The sequence below is a fragment of the Zonotrichia leucophrys genome, chromosome 9, assembly GCF_028769735.1.
Source record: "Zonotrichia leucophrys gambelii isolate GWCS_2022_RI chromosome 9, RI_Zleu_2.0, whole genome shotgun sequence".
In the NCBI taxonomy this organism is placed as follows: domain Eukaryota; kingdom Metazoa; phylum Chordata; class Aves; order Passeriformes; family Passerellidae; genus Zonotrichia; species Zonotrichia leucophrys.
This window is the reverse complement of record NC_088179.1, coordinates 25,274,924-25,298,657: the sequence shown is the minus strand read 5'-3', so window position 1 is coordinate 25,298,657 and position 23,734 is coordinate 25,274,924. Positions and strand designations below refer to the sequence as shown.

The following is a 23,734-nucleotide window of genomic DNA, read 5'->3' as shown; positions in this document are numbered from 1 at the left end:
CTGCCACCACTGGCTTTCCTGCAGTGCTGACAATGGCAGGTGGCATTTGCTCCATGAAACACCATGTGGATTTGACTGTTTCACAGACTTTTAAAGTTTCTAGTATTTCATTTACCAGGGACTAATAAAAAAAGCTTGTTGGAGTCAAGTAAAAACACATTTAATTCAGTACTTCACTTGCAGTCTAAATCTCACCATACCTCTAATTTTAACTGTAGGCTGAATCATTTTCATCCTACTGCTTTAAAATCAGGGTTGTTCTGCTATGTTGGAAAGTACAATGCTTTTTTTCTCTCTTAGATCTGTCCTGCCAAGCTTCTATTGCTCGGTGCTCTTGGATGTAAAAATAACATACAGCCAAGGATGATTTGCACAGTTAGTTTTATTACTGTAAGCAAAATTGAAATGTAAAGGATGCCAGCATACATTATGCAGATTGATTTATAAAAAAATATTAAATGCAAAGTATTAGTCCCAGTGAAATATTTAACCTTGTTCTGACATAATTCCTCAGGGCAGAATCTGCATTGGGTGTGCAGTACAATCGTTCCTCAATACTTCTCTCTGGGTTTTGTTCCTCTTTGGCTTGCTGGTTCCTCATCTGCCAAACCTTCTGCTGAAGCTGCAGTGGCTAATGTTTGTCTAATTAAAGCACTGTCTTATTCCCTGTTCTTAAAACTACATGATTTGTTTTACACAAGTCCAAATACTTCCATTTGAGAGAGACTCTTGGCACGACAAATACAGGTGGAATAGTTGTAGCCTGGCAGTGCTATAAACCATGGAGACAGCAGTGAGGTGAAGCCCTGAAGCAGGTAGGGCTATTCCAAACACCCCATCTGCAACACCCTTGTACCTGTGGGGAGAGAGCAGAAATACAAGGGGAACACCATGGTATGTGTGTGATTGTAGCTCATCAGAAACATTGCTTCCCTGGGTCCCTGGCTTAGGATGAGCATGGCAAGACTAGAAAAACACTGAAAGTGGCACGAATCCAAGATTGAGCAAACTTGGTCTGTTTATGTACAAGATCTGGGTTGATCTAATTTTGCATTTAGAGTTTGGCTTCTTCACATGAATTTGAATTGTAAAGCAGTGACTGGTACTTATTTATTTTTACTTTGAGCTAATTTGAATCTGCATCTCAGCAACAATGTGTGTCTTTGGACAGCACAGAAGACACTGTAGTGTTCACTTCTGTAACAGAAGTGTACAGAAATGCTCTACTGATGTAGAGCTGTTTCACCTCTCAGTATGGAGAAAGTCTCAGTGCTGCCGTTCCACCTGGAAGAGGAGCCCTCCTGCCCTGCCGTGGGGCCAGGCTGCCAGAGAGAGGGCACTGGAGGCAGGGAGAGGAGCCTGGCTCTCTGCTGGGCACTGGCAATGTTCCTCCCAGGCTGGCCCATGTTCCACTTGCAAGCGTTACGTGTGGACTGTGGCCCGTAACATCTTTCCTTGTGAAGCTTTGCTTCACTGTCAAAAAGGCAGAACAGATTTCTGTTCACTTCCAAGTGTGAGTCAGTTTGCACAACCCCAAACCTCCAGTTTGCCAGGCTAGGTCTGGAGAGCCTCAGCAATAGTCCCTGTTTATGGAGACAGGCCAGCAGCTGTCAGCCCTGTGAGTGGGAACTACTGGTATTTTACATAAGAAAACATAACTTGGTTTTAGTTGGCTTTGTCTATCTATTTTCTACCTTTGAGTAGTTTCAGCCCCGGTTTACCAGTTTGCTAAGGCAAAGTAAAGCGCCTTTCAGTCAGGTGTATGCCCTGATCAGCCTGACATCAGCAGGACCAACAGCAGAGATCTGTGGTGATTATTTGTGCTTCCAGAGGCTGTGGGATCTCCCCAGAGATCAGCCCTGTGGGATGGAGCACTGGACAAACAAAGCAGGCATGTGGGCAACAGGAGGTGCATGGGTGGTTTGTTCACTGACTGAATGCAAGGCTGTGCTGATCAGACTTGTCCTGCAGCAGCTGCATCATCTGGTTGTGCCTTTCTGTCATCCACAAGCAGGTGTTGGCCACAGAAACAGCCTGTGCTTCATTGCCAGCTCCCTAAAAGCTGCCACCTGAAAAGCTAGTTGTGTATTTGCAGGCATAGACTTATCTGTTGTTGAAAAAACCACGTGTACAATTGTATCCCCACCCAGCCAGGCAGACACAAGCGTCTGCTGCCCTAGTGACTGCTGCCCTGCTGCATCCCATATTGCCCATGGAGCATTTCCAGCTCTTGCAAACGGACGGTGGTGGAGCATAGAGCAGCATTGACTAATGTCACTTGTCAGGTGCTTCTGAAGGACAAGATGGGGCTCAGTGTTTGGAATACACTTCAAAGGATATCTTCACCTGAATTCCTCCATGGCTTCAGCACAACAGTAGAAACATCTTCGTAGAAGCATCTCTTCCTATATTGAAGATAAATTTATTAAGAGAAATGTAGACTGCAATGAAGTAACACTTAAAAATATCAAAAAGAAAACAAAGATGGATTCAGTGAATAGTCTATGTCAGAGCAGGGCTTCAAATAGGAGTTCCCTTTGTGCACCACCTCAGTCTGGATGAGGTAGACAGTTTATCCAAATTGAGTTAATGAGGTAACTGATTTGTCAGATTTGTGCAATAACAGGGACAACTGTGTGACCGATAAAGGGGTGAGATGAGAAGAGGTGTGGCTGTTCAGGGGCAGAGGGGAGAGTGAGTCACTGACATGTGCTCCACGGTAAATGGAGAGCAAACGCAAGTGATTATTGGCATTCAAAAGCAGTTAATCTGGTCACTTGGACAGTGCCAGTTTGCATCCTTGTCTTCTGAAGTGGTTCATTCTCCTATCTGTAAAATGGTTGTGACAGTCCCTGCTCAGCAGCCTTGCTATACCATGTGTTTGCAGTCATGGCTAATGTCACTGTTTGAAGTGACTTGTGGCTGTTGCTTTCCTTGGAATTGCAGTATTTCTGCTCAGCAAAGGTACAGCTAACCTAGAATAAAGGAGTGAAATCAGCAAGTGTGAGATTATGTGGTGCACAGGAAGAGGAGGCAGCTCATTCCAATAAAGCATGCAGTGGCATGTTGAGGTGGAGCTGTGAATCCAGGCTGCAGGATGCAATCTAGGATCTGCCTGGGCTTTGAAACTGGATGTGGCAATCGGACAGCAGTCGTGTTCTCAGCTGTTGTGGCTGGCAGTATTTTGAAAAACAGCTTTGACACACACATGCATAACTGATGACAGTGGCCTTGTGAATGTAGATACAAAACAACCAGTCCCGACCCCAGAACGCAGCAGGTGGTGACTGGTTTCTCCTTCGTGGAAACTCCCACTTATTGCCGCCTCTTCAGGGAGGCTGAGGCCGGTGTCCCAGGCAGAGCCGTCTTACAGACTCATAGAATTGTTTAGGTTGGAAAATATCTCTAGGATTAAATAGGCGGTTTCCAGGTGTGATCTGTGGTGTGTTCTGATTCTGAAGTATGGATGTGGGGGTAAGATGTGCAAACTGGAGCCTTCTGTTCCAGAGCAATGAAATCCTGCTGTGGTGCAGCAGCAGAGCTGATGGCTTCCCGAAGTCACTCTTGGCTGCGGACAGCAGCCGAAGCACTGTGGGGCAGCCGGACGGAGCTGAGAGGGCGCGGGCCGTGGGTGCCTGCTGTCGGCGGGGAGGGAGCGGGCTGGCGGTGCCGCAGGCCCGGTGCTCTGCCAGCAGAGCCAGGGAAGGCCTGGCCGCAGCTGCCCTGAGCACGGCCGGACCCGCCGGGCCCGCCTGGCCGCAGCTCCCCTGAGCACGGCCCGACCCGCCGGGCCCGCCTGGCCGCAGCTGCCCTGAGCTCTCCTGAGCGCGGCCGGACCCGCGGGGCCCGCCTGGCCACAGCTCCTCTCAGCACGGCCCGACCGCCGGGCCCGCCTGGCCGCAGCTGCCCTGAGCACGGCCGGACCCGCCGGGCCCGCCTGGCCGCAGCTCCCCTGAGCACGGCCGGACCCGCCGGGCCCGCCTGGCCACAGCTGCCCTGAGCACGGCTCGACCCGCCGGGCCCGCCTGGCCGCAGCTGCCCTGAGCGCGGCTCGACCCGCCGGGCCCGCCTGGCCGCAGCTCCTCTCAGCACGGCCCGACCCGCCGGGCCCGCCTGGCCGCAGCTGCCCTGAGCACGGCCCGACCCGCCGGGCCCGCCTGGCCACAGCTGCCCTGAGCACGGCCGGACCCGCCGGGCCCGCCTGGCCGCAGCTGCCCTGAGCACGGCCGGACCCGCGGGGCCCGCCTGGCTGCGGCCGCGGCGTGCCCGGGGCAGAGGGGCCTGCGGCGGCCCCGGGCGTGCCCCTGAGTGCCTGCTGTCCGGCCCGGCCGGGATGGCCTAAGTGCAGCTCTGGTGCCCGGCAGCCCGGCTGCCGTGCCGCGGGGCCCCGCGCTCCGGGACGGCCTGGCGGGATTGTGGCAGCGCCGAACTCCGGGCCGCTGCGCTAAGCGGGGATCTCTCCTGCACGGCTGGGCTGTGTCCTGCGCTGTTACCGGGCGGAGCTGCGGTGAAACATCGCTCTGCACATCGCACATACTGCGACAGGGGCTGTCTTTAACTGTGGGAGTGTTCTGCTGTACACCAGCTCCAGACCAAACAGGGCTCAGCCTCCTCCTCCGCTCATGCAGGGATGTTGGGAGGATGAATCTCATCAGGTGTAGCAGCATCCAGACACCTCACAGGCGTTCGATTACAGTAGTGTCTGCCTCGTTCAATGCCCAGAGGGATAAAATAACTAAGGAGATGCTACCTTTTTTTAAAACACTATCTCTCCTTTATTACCTGGGTTAGAGTCTTTGTTCCAAACACAGTCCAAGCTGCCTTTGAAATCAGCAGTGTAACTGCATCCTCATGCACTGCATCATTTCCTCTCCTTTTCATAGAGTCTCGCTGCGTTTCTCCCTTCCCCAAAGCGAGAGCCTGCGGGCGTTGGCGGCGCCGCGGTCTGCCAGGAGAGCGGGGAGCGGAGCCGTGCCGGGATTAAGTCACTCTCACAAGGTCACGCGGTGAATCGCTGCTGCTGCTGCCAGGAATAGCGCCCCGAGTCTCTTGGCTCTCTCAAGCCCACCCGCAGCACTCCAGCCTCCTTTCCTCGGTGAGCATGATCTGATTCATAATGCAGCAGCTCTGCTGTGAGGCTGGCTACCTCTGTGATCCTGCTGCGGCTACAGAGGAAAGCAGCCAGGCTCAGGCAGCAACAGAGATTTGCACATGCCTGTAGCAAAAAGTCTAAACCTCAGAAATGGTATTTAGCAGCTTATCTTATCTACAGATAAGCTCATAAAATGTACTGACTGGTTGAAAATAGGTTTTAAAGTTCTTGGCAAACATCTCGGGCTTTTTATTCTTTGTTTTTTGCTGCAGTACAAAAATACCATTTCAATTATTCTTATTAGCTTTTTCTGGTCTTTTTGGAAAAGGACCAAATTATTGATGGGTGTTTTTAGCTTTTAATTATGCCTCAAGTGCTAAACTTATTCCTGCTATTTGTTTGCAATATGTTTAGGCTATGTTTAGGCAAATGCAAATGTAAGTGGTTATTCAGTGCCTTTGGCACTGTGAACAGAATGTACTGAACTCCTGGGGCTTGGTACAAAGCCTCAGCCTCCAGCACTAACAAAGCCTGTGCAGGCAGCAGCTAAAATAGGAGAACTACCTAGGCTTGACAGAGGGGGTTCAGAAGAGCTGGGAAGACCATGAATCATGCACCTAGCTTTTGTTCTATGGACTGGGTAAACGACATAAGGGCATTTTTGCCTGTGTCCTGTTAGCTGAGGGTGAGCCTGCACTGCTGGGGCCTGTGGAGCCTTTGCAATGTGCAGCTCGGCAGCAAGGTTCCTCTGGGTGTCCTGACAGTCAGCGTCCCCTGGAGCATCGTGGAGGCTTTCCCTGGCCAGCTGGAAGCGAGCGAGCCTCGGTGCCGCTGCCTGCTGCGTGGGCACTGCCAGCAGCTCAGGATTTCTACACTTGTTTGCCTCTTACCCAATCTATTTCAAGCTGTGACGGAATAAGGATGGCATTTGATTGCAGTACAGTGCACAACTGCTTGGCTTTTGTAACCCATGTTTTAAATGGGAGGTTTTTCTATGTGTGCTTTTGTCTTCAAATAACTTCAGGCTCGTAGGTTTAGGCTTGGTGCTCTCTGCTGGCCTTTGCTGTGGCCTGATGAGACAGCTCACGGCTCTCGCTCCAGAGGGTGCTGGGTTGCTGAAGTGAGAAGCCCTCAAAGGAAGAGGGTAGTGATGACTGCGGGGCATATAGAACAGAGCCTTCATCCTGGTCTAGGTCTCATGATGGAAATAAGGATGTCTTTGTAACTCTTTTTTTTTTGGCTGGGCTTTATTTATGTGTGTCTGTGTCTACAGTGTGTCTGTGTCTCCTGATCTTATGATCCAGAGGTGGCATGCTCTGTAAAGACTTCAGTATCTGGTGCTACAGGATAAGTCTCTCCTGACATGGCATTGGTCAGCTGCTAATGCTGAGTCTAACACTGGTTTTTTGTGTTCATGTGCCTCTAACAGCAGAATAAGTGGCCTCCATCTACCACATACATGCACCTAAAACTGGTGTTCTGTTGTACCCCAAGTCTGAGACTTCTGCAAGCAGCCTATCATGCAAACTTGGCCCCACAGTTTTCAGTGGATTAGGTACATTGATGGTTATAGTGCAGCTTAGTCTCATGTCACTTGTTTCAGTGCTGTGGGGAGTGAGGCAGCAGGCTTGCTGCTTCCTGCAAGTGAGTGCAGACAGGAGATGGATGTTTGCCATCCGGAAGGAAAACCGGGACTGGCATAGCAGGTAGTCAGTCAGTCATGAGAAAAGGTTAAAAAAAGCACTTGGTGGAGAGGGGAATGAAGTACAGAGAGGCAGTGATCAGTCATAGATGTCTTTTGTCTCCTTACATCATAACCTGAGAAACTCTGGAAAGCAAATGACCAAAGCTGCTGCTTTAGGCTGTCTTTGGGTGAAAAGGAAAGCCATGGGCCATCCCTGCTTTATTCGGAGTGCCTTTAAAGGCCTGTGTTGATAACTGATATCCATAAAACAAACATGCATTGGTTGTCATTTGAAATTAGATTTCTGCCCATATATTCTTTTGCTCTCCTGTTTTGATGGCAAATTTTTTTATAAAAACTTTTGATTTTATATTTCCAAGCTGCACATACAAATACCAGATTTGGGGCAACTATGTACCTCATTCATGCACACAAATATCTGATACCTGTGACACCCCAAGACTGGAGCCCTCTCCCAGCCTTGAGAGCCAGAGCCCAGGGGCTGCTGAGCCATTGTGCAGGCTGGTGCTGCGTGTGTGTCAGACAATCACCTGCACAAAGCGAAATTTTAGCTGATGAAACCTCCACCTGTGTATAAGGTAGGTCAGAGTTAAATCTGGAATGGCTGGTATGTTAGAGTGAACTACAGTTTGTGCTGTTGGGGCCCCAGGGATAGCTCATTACTGCAACTGCTATTTCCCCAGAAAAACTTCTCTTGAAGTAAAGAGGAAAATTGTAGCAATTTGGCCCAATGCAAGTACATGATGCCCCAAAATCTAACTGTGCAGTCACTAAAGAGAAGGCTGCTTGAGTCAGCTTCTAGTGAGAAGTATACAAAGAATTTGATCCTTAGAAAATATAGCTAATTCACTGTTTAATTTTAGAGTACAGCTCCTCTACTACAGATGCTATCTGAGGGACCGCTCAGAACCATTGAAGCCAAGGCTAGCATCCTATCTTATCCTGGTTTTACTAAATCAGATTTAGGGCCAGTAAGACCCAATGGGTCTTATTCTTACATGTACTTTATTGCTGTGTCCTTTCTGTTGATTTCAGGGTTATGAAGCTTTCTGCAGCAAGATTTGAAGCAGCCAAATTCCAGCTTAGATCAAAGTCCCTAGGATTCACTTGTGATTTCCGGTAAGGCTTCTTTATGGTATTCCTGATTCACATTTTGAAGTAATAAGGTTTTATTGTGTATGAAATACACAAAAACTTGTTACACTTTAGCGTCTTTTCCTTGAGATTTCCAAAACAACCTGTGTTCCGTAAAAGCAATTCCTCACAAAGCTTTGGATGTGTTTTCCAGCACTTCCTGAGGGTGTCCCTGATCCAAGCTCTGCTTTGGTGGGAGTGCATGAGAAACTGAGAGACTGATTGCTTTCTGCAGCTCACCTTCATTTTTCCTCTTGTGTTAAGGGCCATAAAGCAGAAAAGTAATTGAAAAATGGGAGCTGAAGATAGTGCTGCATATGTTCTTGTGAGAGCTGGTTGCCCTTCTTACTCCTTGCCTCTTTACTCAGTTGTTATGTATTTGTATTGAAAATGGAGGATTTTTATCTAGCTGAGGCAGGTTGGCTGGTGGCCACCAGTGGCCCAAGGGCTCCTGGTCCTGGATAGGCCACTTGTCCTGGCACTTGCAGCAGCTGGCTCTGGGTGACCAGCTTGCTTTACTTAGAAGGCTGAAACATGCATGGGCTGTGACACCATAAACTGAGCAGCTGATTGCTTTGGAGCCTGCAAAGCACAACAGAGGGTTGAGTTTTGTTGCATTTTGAGCCTGTAGAAGGCAAAAGTAACACTCTGGCATTCTTTATTTGTGTGATCCCAGGATGGAGTATGGCAAGAGCGTTGGTGGGAGCAGACAATGCTTGTGCTGATAGCAGAGGTTGAAGTGTTTCCTGTCATGGAAAAGATGAACAAGCCAGTTCCGCATCAGCTTTCTTTTCTGAGACTTGTGAGTACTGTCAGTCTTGCTGCTATTTTAATACATGAGCTGCTGCCCTGAGTGGGATTGACACCATTGCTGTGCATGGTCACCTGCCCAGAAATGGATGAAGGGAGAAGAGTGCATGAGCCTCCCAGTGCTCCCTCCTCTTGTCTCCTGCCCTTCACAATTTGCTGTGTTGGGAACTGCTGGACATACAGCAGGGGCAGGAGAGACCAAGGTGGCAGCAGAAGAGAGCTGCTTTTTTCCACAGGTGTTCTGAAAGGGGCAGCTGGGACATAAATCTGCTTTGGTGCATCTGAGACACTCGGGTCTCTTTTATTGTCAAAGAGGGAAGATGGCCTAATTAAGCGAGGTGTAGTCATTGTCAACACCCATGATACATCTCCTGAGCCAACAAATACCCCTTGCAGTGGATGTCAGTGGGTACAGAACTGGACTGCCAAGAATCTTCTTAGAATTTCATTTCCTTTTGCTTCCTTGGGAGCAGGATCTTCTCACAGCCACCTTTAGCCAGAATGAACTGCTCTTCTATAGAGTGGTGGATCCTTAACAGGCATGGTTGGTCTGTTTCCACTTGGTTTCACCTGTGCTATCCAGCTTGCTCAGCAGTGATACAGCTTTCTTGGTACCTTCAAAGTCTTTTCAAGTATGAGGCAGGTACTTCAGGAAGAGAAGCAGTGATTCAGTGCTAAAGCTGCCCATTCTTTATATGTTCCTGTGTGTCTTTAGACACTCATGCACATCTCTCCAGCATCTTACATCCTTCTCCTCTTTAGTGTTTTATCTCCCTTCTGCTCTTTGGTGCTCCTTGTCTCTTGCCAGCTCTCTGCTGCAGAGGGGAGGACGCTGAGGGGAGTGCTGTGGATCAGCCTCATCTGGCATCTCCAGGGGCACTGTGTGTGTAGTGCTGGGTGCTTCAGGAGAGCCTCTTCTCCTCCCACAGCCCCACCATACATCCATGTTCTTGCTGCTGCCTCCTGCAGCACAGTCCATGCTTTGGCCTTCCCATCCCTTCTGCAGCAGCTGCTGGTGAGCAGCCTGTTTGCTGTCTGGCAGCATCCACGGTCCCGATTCTGTTTTCTCTGTCATTCATTGATGGGTGAATACCTTGTGCAAGCTCCATGCCCACCTGTCTGGAAATCGTTCTCTGTCTCTGGCTGTGAGTGAGATCTGCATGTTTGGTTCATCTTCCACTTCCTGGCTCTGATTCTCCTCCCATTCCTGAGCAATGTGGCTCTGCTGCACGCGTGAAAATTGTGCAGGGGCCAGGCTGGAGTGAGCCAGGAACATTCATCCCCCAGCACCTTACACTCCTCACAGGTACTTGAAAGAACCAGTGAAAGTGGCTGGTGTCCTGAGTGTGCAAATGCAGGAGTGTGACAGATGAGCCAGTTGCCCATTTTTTGGTGAGGTGAGTAAAGCAGGTGTATGCAGACAGGCAGGGTTCTACTCAGGAACCCTCCTTTGTGCATGAGGCTGCTCCAGTTTGTCCCCAGTGCCACATTACTGCTTGTGAGCCTCTGCCCTAGGCCTGTGGTGAGAGATGAGCAGCTGGCAGGAAGGTAGCAAGAATGTGCTGCTTAAACATCGGTTGCTAATGGCTGTGTTCCAGTCTCCAGATGTGTGGCTGCTCTGGGATGCCGGGAGCTCCCTCTGTGCTGTGGCAGACAATTCCATTATTAGCTTAGTGGCAGCTTTCCATATGCCAACACTCGTGACTGCAGCACTGTTTAATTTTCACTGCTCCAAAGTATTTAATTTGTCAGTTGTTAGCTTCTGCTTTGTAAAGATCAAATGCCAAAGTCCTTACCTAGATTTTTACCCACTTAGGTGTGGGACATGGATTCTGTATGAATCCATGGATTCAAACAGATCAGAGGCAGCATAAGCTCTTGAATTCAGAAATTCAGTCACTTCTAGGCTAATCTGTAGAAACTCCTTGTCTTCATGGATGGGTGTCTAATCTCCCTTCTGTTAATTTCTATTTGGAGAAATGAAAAGTCAGTACTGCTAAAACCACTGGCCACTCACATTTTGAAGCTGGACTGTGCGGATGAGGCGTGTGGTTGTGAGTGCCTGACTGAAGGTTTTGGCCCCTCTCTAGTGTGGGGAGCTGCTGCTGCTGTGAGCATCCTGCAATTCACTGCTGGGGGCCTGTCTTTAATTATTGAGTGCCAGAATAGATGTATATTGAGTTACCTTGCTGGCAAATATAATCTCCAGCATCTTGTGTAACTGCAATATTCTCAGTTTTCGTACCTGCATAACATGGTCTTCTTCAAAGAATCTAACACAAGACAAAATATGGTTTTATATATTGCTTGTCTAGCAGTACATGTTTCCAGAGAACAACAGGTTGCACACTGGCTTTGAGGATAGCCTTCCCTGGCAGCATGGATTGCTCTTATATACAGTCAAGCCTGCACTTGGATGTGCAGCAGAATGAAGCAGGATGTGCATGGTGCCCTTTTAAACCAAACAACCGAAAACCAACCTCCAAAAAATTCAGAAAAAAGAGAGAGCAGTCTAAGCCAGCACAGCTTTATGAGAAGGAAGTCCTGCTTATCAAACCTGATTTCCTTTTATTACAAAGTAACCCACCTAGCTGATCAAGGAGAGTCACTTGATGTAATCTTTTGAGATTTCAGTAAAGCTTTCAATACTGTCTCTGATAACATCCTTCTGGACAAACTGTCCATCTCACTGCTGGATAAACATGTCATGGGATGGGTGAGCAGCTGGCTCACGGTCAGGTGCAGAGGGTGGCATGAGACTGGCACCAGTCCCTTAGTGGAGTTTTGCAGGGCTCCACCCTTGGCCCTGTGCTCTTCAACATCTTCATAAATTACTTGGGTGCAGGACTGGGAGGATACTAAACAAGTTTGCAGACGGTAAAAACTGAGAGGAGCTGTTGACTCCCTCAAAGGCAGGGAGGCCTGCAGAAAGACGTCACCAAATTATAGGGCTGGGCAATCACCAAACTTGTGAAGTTCAGCAAGGGGCAGTGCCAGATTCTGCGCCTGGAATGGGCACCCCTGGATCTGCGGCTGGCTGGGCAATGAGGTGCTGGAGAGCAGCGCCTGGAAAGGGCCCTGGGGTCCTTGCTGACAGAAGGATGAAGATGAGTCAGCAGTGCCCTGGCAGCCGGGAGGGCCAGGCTGTCTGGGGGCACCAGCTGGGCAAGGCAGGCATTGCCCTGCTCTGCTCCGAGCTGGGGCAGCCCCACCAACAGCCCTGGACACCACAATACAAGAAAGGCATTGAGCTGTTAGTGTCAAAAGGAGGGCAGTGTGCTGAAGGGCTTTGAGGGAAGCCAGGTGAGGACTGCCTGAGGGCTAAGCCTGGAGAAGAGGAGACTGAAGGGAGACCTCATCCCAGTCTACAGCTTCCTTATGAGGAGAGGAAGAGGGGCAGAAGGTGATCTCTTCTCTGTGATGACCAGTGGCAGGACCTAAAGGAATGGCCTGAAGTTGTCAGAGGAGGTTTAGGTTAGATATTAAAAGAAGTGTGTGGTCAGGCATTGGAACAAGCTTCTCAGAGAAGTGGTCACAGCATCAAGCCTGACAGAGTTCAAGGAGCATTTAGGCAATACCTTCAGGAACATTGTGTGATGCTGCAAGACCAGGAGTTGGACTCCACAGCCCTTGTAGGTCCCTTCCAACTCAGCATATTCTGTGACTCTGTGGATTTTGTTCTCACTGCTCTGAAGTGTTCCATTTGTGAGCTGTTGCTGTAGAAGACCTGGCTGACATGTCTTGATGGGGCTGCAGTGGAAGTTCTGGCCAAGTGGTGCATGAGGCTGCCGGCACCCGTGCAGCTGTACTGGTGTCACTTGCAGGGCACTTGGAGATGGAAGTGGGGAGAGAAAATCAACATACACATCAATAATTTTTCCATCTTGCAAAGATGCAAATGGTGGCCAGTGTCCCCTCATCCCTTCTCTGTCCTGCTGTCACACACAAGCTGCAGGCACCAGAGCTGTGAGCCATGGATCCCTTGACCTTTGGTTCCTGTAAAATCCTCTGCATAAGAAGTCTCCAGTGCTCACAGCCATGATACAAATTTCCGTATGTTCTTTCTAAGTATGGCAAGCAAACCTTGCCCTTCCTTATTTTGCAAAAGAAATAAAACTGGTGAATTCCATGTAATCCTGATGTCAGTTAACAAAGGAAAGAAGCATTACCCAATGCCTAAATGTAAGAAAAGGCAGTACTGTGGTTAGTCGAATACCTTTGTCAGTCCCAAGTTTGAGAGAATTGCACGAGTGGGCAGGAGCGGTGCGCCCGAGCCCCTGCCGTGTGACCCGCGGGTTTGTCCCTGCAGCAGCGGCGCTGGCAGCGTCTCTGGCGAGAGCAGGGAGGCAGGGCTCCATCTACCGCTGGGCGGGGAGAAGGCAAAAACAGCCAGGACGGCAAAGCCACTGGCTGCCGTGAGCTGCGTGCGCTTTGCTTTTTCTCTTCTTTCTCTTTCTTCTTTTTTTCTTCTCCCCTGTGGTTTCCAGAGCCCTTCACTTCCAATCCAGTTCCCTGACTGGGACATTGTGCAGGTTTGTAGCTGGGAACAGTCCCCGCTTGTTCATCATGTCATGTGAGGCTGGAGAAAACAGCCTGGAAACAAAGTGACTTGTACACACATGCACAGAATTGGAAGCAGAATCTGAGATGAACCTCGATTTCCAGTCTGTTTATCTGATAGGATGGGGTTCATGCTCTTGCTCTGGATGTTGAACACAGAGAGTTCTTGGAGGGCTGCAGGAACAAGAACAGGATCAGGATAGTGCTCAGTTCTGGGGCTTGTTGCTTGATCTGCCAGTGCTCTGCCTCTGAATCTCCTGTCCTTGCACAGCCAACATGTTTCTTCTATACTTACCTATGTGCAGACATTTATATAACAATGGAGCTCTACATGAGCCTTAGGGCCTCTTCTGCCAAGCATGGGGATGCAGTGAGGGGTGTGAGCTCAGAAACCAGGCCTGTATGCAAGTTCTGCAAGCAAATTTGGTTCTCAATACTTTCAGCTAAAATCCTACTCCTTGCCTTGCAGATTGCAGCTGAATTGTGGACCAGGTTTGTCCAGGGCAGCTGTGGCTGCCCATCCCTGGAAGCGTTCAAGGCCAGGACAGCCTTGGGGCAGCCTGGGATAGGGGAAGGTGACCCTGCTGGTGGTGGGGTTGGGGGACAAGATGGTTTTTACAGGTGTCTTCCAACACAAACCAGTCTGTGATTCTATATTGAAAACAGAATATTTTCCCCTGCCCTTGATATCTGCAATCACCTGAGTTAACCCCTCTGTGCTGGGTGAGATACTGTTTTACATAGCTGGTACTGCTCAGTGTGAATAACCCCTGAAGGATAATGTGTGCAGTCTCGTTCTAGAAAAAAAAAAAGGCAGATTTTAGGATTTAGAATACTAGGAAAAGGTGCTAATTTCTCTTTGCAAGTGATTTGCTGGTAGTGAGAACCCATCATTATTCAATGCTTGCAAGGAACATGAGAAGTGTCTGGATTCTTAGGCTTCCACAAAAAGTTAACTGATAGTTCTGCACTGATGGCAGGAAGAGTTTGAGCTTACATTATTTGACTGGGAGAGCTTGTCTCAAGTTATGTGAACAGATGTTTCAGATTTGAGTTCAGCCTGGCAGAAAAGGGATATCAATCTAGTCCTCTGCATTTCCCATCTTCTGCTTGAGGAAAAAAAATCATAATTAAGTTTCTTTTTTTCCTTTTAACTGGATTTTTCTTTACTGCGAAACCAAAATGCATACTCTCCTGGAAAGGAGGCGAGATTCACTTTTATCCAACCCAGTACTTAAAGCTTTTCACGTGTTTGCTCAGCTGCCTTGTATTTGTCAGCATTTTCATGTGTGGAGCTGCAATTATCTCTGAAAAACATCACAAAGAGTTAAACACCCCAAAACCTCCCTTTAGTAGACATGGTCTGCTTTCCACATTTTGGTGCGTTACACAGCCAGGCAGGCCTTTGTGTAGTGGCTCATGTGCTGCAGCAAGAGGAATGTAAAAAAAAACCAAAAAACTTCTTCTGACACAGCTGTCAACAATTAAACTGTGTGAGGCTTTGCTCACAGAGGCTAGGGAGAAGCCCAGGGAAATCTGAAAAAGCTTTCAAGAGGAAGCACTGAAAACACATGCCAGAAATCAAGGAATAGATTGCAGATGACAAATACACATCTCCACAGACTATCGGGGAAGAATTTGGTTTGACAGTGGCTGTGGAGCCATGGAGCTGTGCTGGATGGGGCTGAAGGTGGCAGTGAATGGAAATAATTAAGCCAGATAAGCATGCCCAATACTGACTTTTATGGGAGAATTCATCCATGTATTCAATGGGCAGATCCCACAGATGGCTGGAAGGTGGAGGGCCCTCCACTCCTGCTGATACTGCTGTGCAGCTTTTATAGCATGCCTGCTGTCTGCAAGCCTTGAGGACCTGTTTTAGGGCAGAAGATGGTGTTGTCACCCGCAGCTGGGGACAGGGCATCGCAAGGATCAGCTGGAGGTGGAGAGCAGCAGGTGTGGCACTGGAATGACCTGTTGTAACATGCCGGTCCTTGGCACATCCCTGCAGGCCTGGAGGAGATGGGCTCTGCCCTGAGCAGCAGATAAAGAGATAAGAGGTGAGAGGAGCACCTGCACACATCAGCCTGGGAGCCACAGGGAGGCCCTGCTGCCAGGCATGTGGGCACAGGCTGTCCCACCTCCTCTCTTGGGCACAGTGAACTCCCAGTGACTAAACCTGGCCTCAGCAGCATCTTGGAGGCCATGAAATCTTTGGGACTGGAGGAAGGTGCAGAGCACCTGTATGTTCTCCTTGGAGCCAGCGCAGCAGAGCTGTCCCCACACTCAGGACGGCCTGGCCTCAGGTGGGAGCTCTCCTGGCAGCAGGGCAGCACAGAAGGAGTTGGTTGATTATAGTCCCTTGTTTACATGGTAGCAGAGTCACGCTGGAGGCATGGTGCAGACCCTGGAACTTGGCTGCTGCTGCTGCAGCAGTGTTTGTAGCTTAGGCCCTCAGCTTCCCAGGGATTTCAGTGCTGTGTGATGTGGAAGTTGCTCACCCTTTCCTTGGTCACTCCTTTTTCCCACAAAGTGTCTGCTGAATTCTGCCAAATTAATAATTTATTCAGCTCTTTCACACTGCAGCCCGTGGTGATGCAGCCATGAGCAGAGCAGGTCTGAGCAAGGCTGGGAGTTCCCCAGGCCCCAGAGAGGACTGGAATTGTCCTGGTCTCCTGGGGAGAGTGTGAGCTGGTGGGAGATGGGATCTGCAGGGCGCAGTGAGCGGTCTGAAATCACATCTAAAATAGCTGAACCGTGACATTTTCTCTTGACAGCAGTGGTGAAAGGCCACAGACGCTTCCTTTCTGTGACTCAGAAGCTTGCAAATCTTCTTTGATTCACACCTTATAAGTAAAATTAGCCTGTGCCTCACTGCTGCCAAACTCTTTCAAAGCAAAGATACTTGTACAAAGGAATTCAGCAACAGAAATGCAATTCACTTGTGGATCAGATTATTATTTCTGACTGGAAGCAGTATCAGAAATGCTTGCAGGGATTTCCACTTTGCTTTTGAAAAGATGTCCATATTGTTGGTAGAAAAATAGCTACTTGGGAGGATAATTCACATATGTTAGGGGACAGGGAGAGGAATGAGCCCCATGAGGCTGCTGCAGTGATGAGTACAAGAGTTCAGCTTTGGCTATAACATTCAGTCACTCTGAAACAGGGATCTTCAGCTGTTGTTATTGGGAATGTTGTGACGTGAGCTGCAATTGCTGCTGCTCAGCAGGACATTTCCAGCCCTGGGCCTGAGCTTTCACCCAGCACATGGGTCTTTATGCTGCTTATGCCTTGGCATCCCAGAGAGCTGTCAGACGCATTCCTTGCATGTGGGGATTCCTCAGGTGAGACTTAATGGAGAGAAGGATTTTGTTGATTCTTAAGGCAGCGATTGTTTGTGACACTGATGAATGTGATGTTACCTTGAGATATGAACTCACCATCAGCTGTGAGCATCAGTCAAGAAAAGATCTGGCACTTAAAATCCATGCTGTTCACAGTCTGTGTTTTACAGCCAGCTGTAACTGAAGCCTCAGTTCCTGTGATGATGCTCCTGGGGCAGAGCCCGATGGCATCTGCAGAGTGGGGCATGGAGAACAAGGGACCCCGAGCCACAGGGAGGGACTGCAGCCCCTGCGCCCCTCTCCCCATGGAGAGACAGCAGAACATCATGGTGCCCTCAGAGCCAGCACAGCGCAGACATCTCCAACAGGTGAACTGCCAGGGACAGCCTGGGACAGCGGGAGCTGTGGGCTTTAATGCAGAAACTCGTTTGCTCATAATCTGTGGGGAAGAGTTTTGGAACAAAGCCAAGAGTGCTCTGATCATAGTCTGAAATACTGATATAATTGGTGGAAGGAATGGATGTCTGTAGTGTAATATATATAATATACATGCAGACATTTTTCATCCTGGCACACTAAGAGTTGTAAACCAAATGAGTACTAAAGCAATTTACTTAAGAAAAAGTTAGGCACATTGCACTGGAAATAGGACTGATTGTACTACTTTACCCCAAGATAATATACTTGATATCTTTGGGTGTCAAGTGAAGCCTTTCTAAACAATGACCTGTTTTTGTGGCCATCTTGGCCAGGTTTGTTCTTTCTGCTTGATGAACAGTGCACAGATAAGGGGATCTCCAAGGAGTGAATTTTTTTGCCTTTTGGAAATGTGTGTGAAAGGGACAGCAGCGTATGGACTTGGCATGCCCCAGGCATGGCTGTGGGAGCCTGGAACATTTCGTGCCTGCAGCAAGTGTGGGAGAAGGGAGGAGGAGAGTGGAGCTGTGTGGTGATGGCAGTGAGTTACCTCTGAGAGCAGGAGCAGGGGGCCAGCCCTGACCCAGTGTTCATCACAGCTGACGTGGGGAGCAGGCCTCAGACCATGCTCCTTCCTTGCCTCATGGGTCGCAGCAGAACCGGGAGCTTCTCTTGAGTTGCCACAGGCAGCATCTCGACCAGAGAGTGCAGATAAAATTGCTGGCCACAGCAAAATCAAGCCAGGTGCTGAAGGAAGGGACAGAAGGTGGGCTGGCTTTGGAAGCACAGCTCTGTCAGCAGTCAGAGCCTTCAGCTGTGACTGGAGGCAGAAGCATGCCGCGGCTTTTCCGAATGTACCACTATAAGATGTTTTTATGGATCAGAGACTCCAAATATTGTACAGAACAATGAACTAGAAATGAGACCATAGAACTCTTGCACAAATTGCAGATGAGCGCAGGGCAGGTGAGCATAGCACAGCCAGGTGGGCACACACAGCACACATACACAGAAAGCCTGAAAGAGGCTGCACATGGCCATATCCTGCACAGCAAGTCTTCAGCACATTGTCTAAGGCACAGCTTGCAGCTGTAATGGCAGTGTATTTGGTCTCTCATTATGGATCTTGGACAACAACCCATTCAACTTGAAAATAACTTGTACAGTTAAATAGGGTGTGTTTTTCTGTGCTCCAAATGTGTGATGCACCCCAGGGAGGTCCAGTGAAAGCTTCATGTGCCTTTCAGTAGGTGTTATTGCCCACCTTAACAGAAGATGTTCTGATTCACGTTCAAGGAGTACTGATAGAGGCTTGGGCCTGTGTCCCACTGAGCAGATGCTTTTAGTCCCTCACTTTTTAATGTTGGTATCTCCCTGTTTTTCTTGGAGCAGCAGCAGCAGCACTGGTCTGGCCTCACTGTCAGGTGTACCTGCACGAAGGTCTGGTGACACAGCGCCATGGCCTCTCCCGTTTCTGCTGGACAGTGTTGTGTCTGTTCTGCACTGGTGATGGTTCCCAACCCTGGCAGTGAATATCACATCCCATTTTTGTGAAATGACACTGATTTGCAGATACACAGTCTCTTCCTAGGGCTATGCCTGCCCCAGTAACTGCTGGGAACCCCACAAGCCCTGGCAGAGGTGGCAGAACTCCCCTGTGCAGAGCGGGCCAGGCTCACACAGTGCTTGCTCGTGGAGCAGGGAGAAGCATGAATGGGAGCAGATTTTAGGTTTATTTCAGTCAAGAAAATCCAGGGATGTTAATTACTGAGCTGTCATCAATTTCAGTGACTGCAGAACCCAATTAGCCTCTAATTTTAGTTTCATGCTAATGCCATTGTCAGCTCTTTCCGTACCACAGGTGAGGCAGTCTTAGATGTGGCTCCACAGTTGCTTTGTGTGGGTGGCTGCTTGCTAGAACCTGACACACAGCAGGGAAATTGGGGCAGCATTTGGAAGTGCTTTGAAAGGCCCTGGGGTTTTTATACAATTTTTTTATTGCTGTCCCACTGCTGCCACACACACGGCTCACGTGGGCACCAGCCCTCATGAGGCACAATTTCCCCTTGGCTGACACCCCACGCGGCAAATGATAAGGCTCAGCACAGTCCTGCTGGGGGTCTGAAGGGGGAAGGCTGCTAATTGCAGGATGCCATAGGCATGCACCCTGTACCTGTAAGCAGCAAGGAAGGACTGGAGTGTTCTTTAGGCAGTGGCCACCTGTGGCTCTCTGGGACACAGCAGGAAGGATGGCAGCTCTGTCCCGCTGTGCTGGCCTGGTCTGAGTGCTCTCCTGGACATGAGTGCTGTGCTCCATGCACCCTGCTCTGGGCTGCAGCACCACTGAGCTCAGCCTGCCCAGGATTCCTGCACTGGCAGGGGTGGGAGGTCCAGCTGTGGCTGCACTTTGTGGCATTCTTCTGCTTGCAAGTATTTCTGCACAGCTCTGGTCTCCCCATGTTATTCCTCATGGATCTTGTGCTGGTGTAAAAGTGGTGCCTGATGGAATAGCCTGGGCTGTCTGGAAATACCTGGGCACAGCTGGGTTTGCCGCACAGTGGGGAGGTTGGTTCTTTTCTGGAAAATACCAAACACATAGATGGGGACAAATGGGAGATGAGTGCCAAGATGTACCAGGAGCTCAGCACTTTTATCCAATGGAGCCATGGCATGAGAAAAATGTCCATAGGATGTAGAAGTTTATTTAAACGTGTATTTAATGTTAGTGAGTGGACCCACAGCACAGCTTTCTGAGTTGGAAGCCAGTTGCTGAAGAGCAGCTGAGCTTGATTTGCAGAGAATTGTTGTTCTCCAGTGGATTTGCAGGTGCAACACAGTGACATTTTAACTGTTTGGGCTTCCCTGTTGTGCTCTCAGCCATCCTGGAGGGTACACAAAGGCTGGAGGATGACTTGAACGCCATAACAAAGTTTTCCACAAAAGAAGCTCAGTGAAGTTTCAGAAATCTCCACTGGCTCATGCTGCTTGAGAGACATGTCCAAGCTGATGGTCACATATAGGTCCTTATAGCTCCTTTTGAAGGTTTGAGTGCTTTGTTTTCCAGCAGAAGAACTTTTCTGGGTGTTATTTGTGCTGGACTGACCTTCAAATAAAACTGTTACTAAGACCTGACAACACAGTAGGTATGACAGCCCTGTCAAGGAATGGATAATCTCCGGTCTTTAAATACACTTTCTATTTATGTTGGCAGTGTAAAGGCATCTCAGGATTTTACCTGCTATCCCAGACTTACACTTCAAAAGTGCCACCAAGGAAACTTCTCTGCATATCTCTTTCTATTTCAAAACTTCTTAACTGAATAATATGAGTTGACAGATACATCACTGCCTGTTGAAGCTCACAGCAGAAGAATATTCAAAGGGAAAAGAAAATATTTGGAAAGTATTTTTTCACTATCATCAAACAGACCTGGAAATTGTATCAACTGAGGGGATATACCAGTTGTTCCTGCAGCTTAATTTTTCATGGTTAGTTTATTTTTCATGTTTATCAGAATGTTTCAGTTCATATCTCAGACACCTCAATCTGTGCAAGTGTCAGGGTTCCCTAGAGGGGCCAGCAGCTCTGTGTGCCCCCAGATCAGCTGGCAGACATCTGCCTTGTGTTAGGAGAAACATGATCTTCCCACTGGCTTGGACACATGGAAGGGGGTGGGAACACTGTGAAACTGCTGCTTAAACCAACACATAACCCAGCATTTCAGAATAAATAAGCAAAATTAGTTGCCTGCATTTTCTCAGGGAACAAAAACGTTGAGCGTTTTCAGGAAAAAATGATGCTTTTCCACACTCTCTTGGAGAAGCTGCTGTGGATGCCAGGTTGGTTGTTAGCCCTGGGGTTGGCTGCTGGGGACTGGGCCACAGAGGGATGGTGGGACTGCCTTGGTTTTACCATCTGACTCCAAATCTGGCTTCTGGCTTTCTCTGACACTGCCAGTGCAGTCAGCAGGGCTCGGCTGGAGTTAATTGAATTAAATGGGACACTTGCCAGGGACACCAGTTATCTCCTGCAGTCATTAGCACAAGAAGGGTGTAAGGATTAGCTCTTGTTTGCTGTCTCAGGTGTTAGTGGTGATACCAGCTGACATGTTAAGGTCTTGTCAGCAGCAGCACGTTCTGGAAGAGACAGCAGCCTCTTTAGCTGATAATACCTGCATCATTTCTTTTAAATGCATTCCTCATTGCAGTATTTTTTTTTTAGTCCTTGCTTCGAATAGTTTAATGAATTTCATTTCATCTCTCATTTCAGGGGATCAGCAAACGTATAGGACAGGTACACTCCCTGCTGAGTGACAGCACTTCCCAAAGCCTCGCTCTGCAGCCCTGGAGCCTGGCCATGGTGAGGGGTGAGTGCTGCAGAGGCTGGGGCTGGCTGCTGCTGGGTCACATGAACTCTGCACTGGGGGAGGAAGGGCCTGAGCTTTTGATTTCTGAAGGATATTGCCCTGATAAATAAAGAAAAGATTTAACTACTGCAGGAAAGTGTGGAGATCTGCTCTTTGGCATCCTGGATGAGAAATTCTGGTCCTGAAGTCCGTGCAATTACTGAGGCAGCAATGGGCACATGCCTGTGGTTCACCTGCAGTGCTGCCCACATCCCACGTGCCCAGTCCCACCCCTGGCAGTGCCCACCTGCCATGGCCCACATTCCCCATGTCCCACCCACAGGGGTGCATCCTCTGGGTGGCTCCCCTGGAAGTGAAGTGCTGCTGCTTCCTGGGGCTGGGGAGCACTAATTAACACGAATTAACAGGCAGAACTGGTGATGAGGTGCTGAGCTCAGCCGTCCCTGCCAGCCACAGTGTCTGGGCAGTGCAGCCTCTGCCAGGGGCTCTGGGGTGCCGGGCAGCAGAGCAGGCAGTGTCCAGCACCTCTGGGTGTTCACATGGAGCTCGGGGTGGGTGTTCCTGGGCACGGCTGGCAGGGAGGCTCTGCAGAGCCACGGCAGCTGGGGCTGGGCCCTGCTGGGCTGGGCCCTGCCTGGTGAGAGCAGCCAGCACAGCAAACCTCGGCCTTGGCTCCCGCATGGATCCGTGCCCCCGGAGCCCCCCTGCCACAGGCAGGCTGTGGGTGACACTGCCAGTCCCACACAGCCCCTCTGGGCTCTGGCTGCTGGGAAAGGCCCGCTGCAAACTCGCTTTGGGCGGTCTGAAAAATTGCTGAACTTTCAAACTAAGTTCTTGTGATTGAATATTTATTGTTGAACTCAGCATGAAATGTAAAACAAAGCCTAAAACTAGGGATGCTTTTGATTTTAGTGTAAATGCTGACAGCATTTTTAATTTATACAGTATTTTAATAGTGAATGCTTAAAATTATTCTGGTGTTTTGTGTCCTCAGCTGTTTTTCTCTCTACTGTGGTTAGCCCTAGAGTGTGCATTGGAATGAGTAACATGCAGAGATCAGAGACTTACAACAAGCTCAGCCTAGAGTGGTTTAAGACACGTAAGTGTAGGATTTTCTGGCAGTGCCAGGGGGTCAGGGCTGCTTTATGGCCCCGTTCCACGTCAGAAGAACGGCTGAGGCGTTCCTGTGTGCTCACAGCACTGTAACAGGGTCAGCTTTCACCTGGCTGGAGCCTGCCAAGATCACCAATTTGAGTCCATTGTGCCATTGGAAAATCGTTCATTTTCATGGATAAGTCAGAATTAATGTTGTGTGGCGGTGGGAGTGCAGGTCAGTGCAGGGTCAGTGAGGCCACTCTGGGGCTGCTGGCCCTGACCTTGGCACAGACTGCCAGGGCCAGTGCTGGTGCCAAGGCACAGCTGCCAATATCTCCTATACTCTGCCGTAGTGTCAAGAAATACAAATATACAGGACTTGGGCAAACCTAAAAAAACACAAAATGCCCTTTGGTCTCTTTAACAGAGTCACATCAATGTTTCTTTCATGTAAATGTCCATGGGGCTTTGCTGCCTCCACAGTGAAGTGCATTCCAAACAGTAACTGCAATAACTAGTAAAAAGAATTATAAGGCATGGGGCAGAGCTGGGCTCCTGCTCTCCTGCAGCAGAGGCACTGCTGGCTGCAGCTCTGGAGCTTGGCACTGATGCACTTGCACTGCACAACCATCACTTTCTCAAATGGATATGCCATTTACGCTTTCCTTAATTAAAATTTCAGCTATCCCTGCCTCTGTGCACATGCCTCTGTGCACATGTGTCTGCCTGAGCGCTGCCATGTTTGGAGCTGTGTGGTGGCTGCTGTCAGAACCCAGGAATGCAGCCTCAGGAACAGAACCCTGCACAGGCAAACGTGGCAGAACCTGGGCAGTGTCTGCAGCAGCAGTTAGGAATCTGGGACTGGGAGCTGACTGTACTTGCATTCCCAGGAGGACAAATCAGGGCCTCGATTGCCAGGTTTGCAATTTTTAAAAAGCCTTTACTTTAATGAATGTGCAGCTTGAGTGTCATTGTTCTTTTTTTTGTTCTGGGTTGTTTTTCAGAAAACAAGATCAGTTTAGGAAATTTAAATCTCTGCTAAAATAGAAATTTTATCTAGAGAAGTCCCTCTGTGTGCTTCCATTCTTAGTATAAAACAAATTTATTCACTTCTGTAGTTGAAGTTGCATTACTAAAGAACATAAAGTTTCTTTAGTGTTGCTTGATGGTTTTTGTCTGGTTTAGAATGGAAATTGGGATTGTATTAC

General features: G+C 49.1%; 1 long non-coding RNA gene across 4 annotated transcripts in view; it reads left to right on the top strand.

Moving 5' to 3' along the window:
• Positions 1-21,970, top strand: part of LOC135451425 (uncharacterized) — a 38,044-nt gene extending 16,074 nt beyond the window's left edge. For 2 of the 4 annotated variants that reach the window (XR_010441320.1, XR_010441319.1), the window contains 5 exons: positions 4,884-5,095; positions 7,833-7,916; positions 8,608-8,733; positions 16,819-17,016; positions 21,335-21,970. This is a non-coding gene — a long non-coding RNA (uncharacterized LOC135451425). Of the gene's footprint in view, positions 1-4,883; positions 5,096-7,832; positions 7,917-8,607; positions 8,734-16,804; positions 17,017-21,334 lie in introns of all 4 variants that reach the window. The other 2 variants (XR_010441321.1, XR_010441322.1) reach the window with 2 other exon arrangements.
• Positions 21,971-23,734: the final 1,764 nt, after the last annotated feature.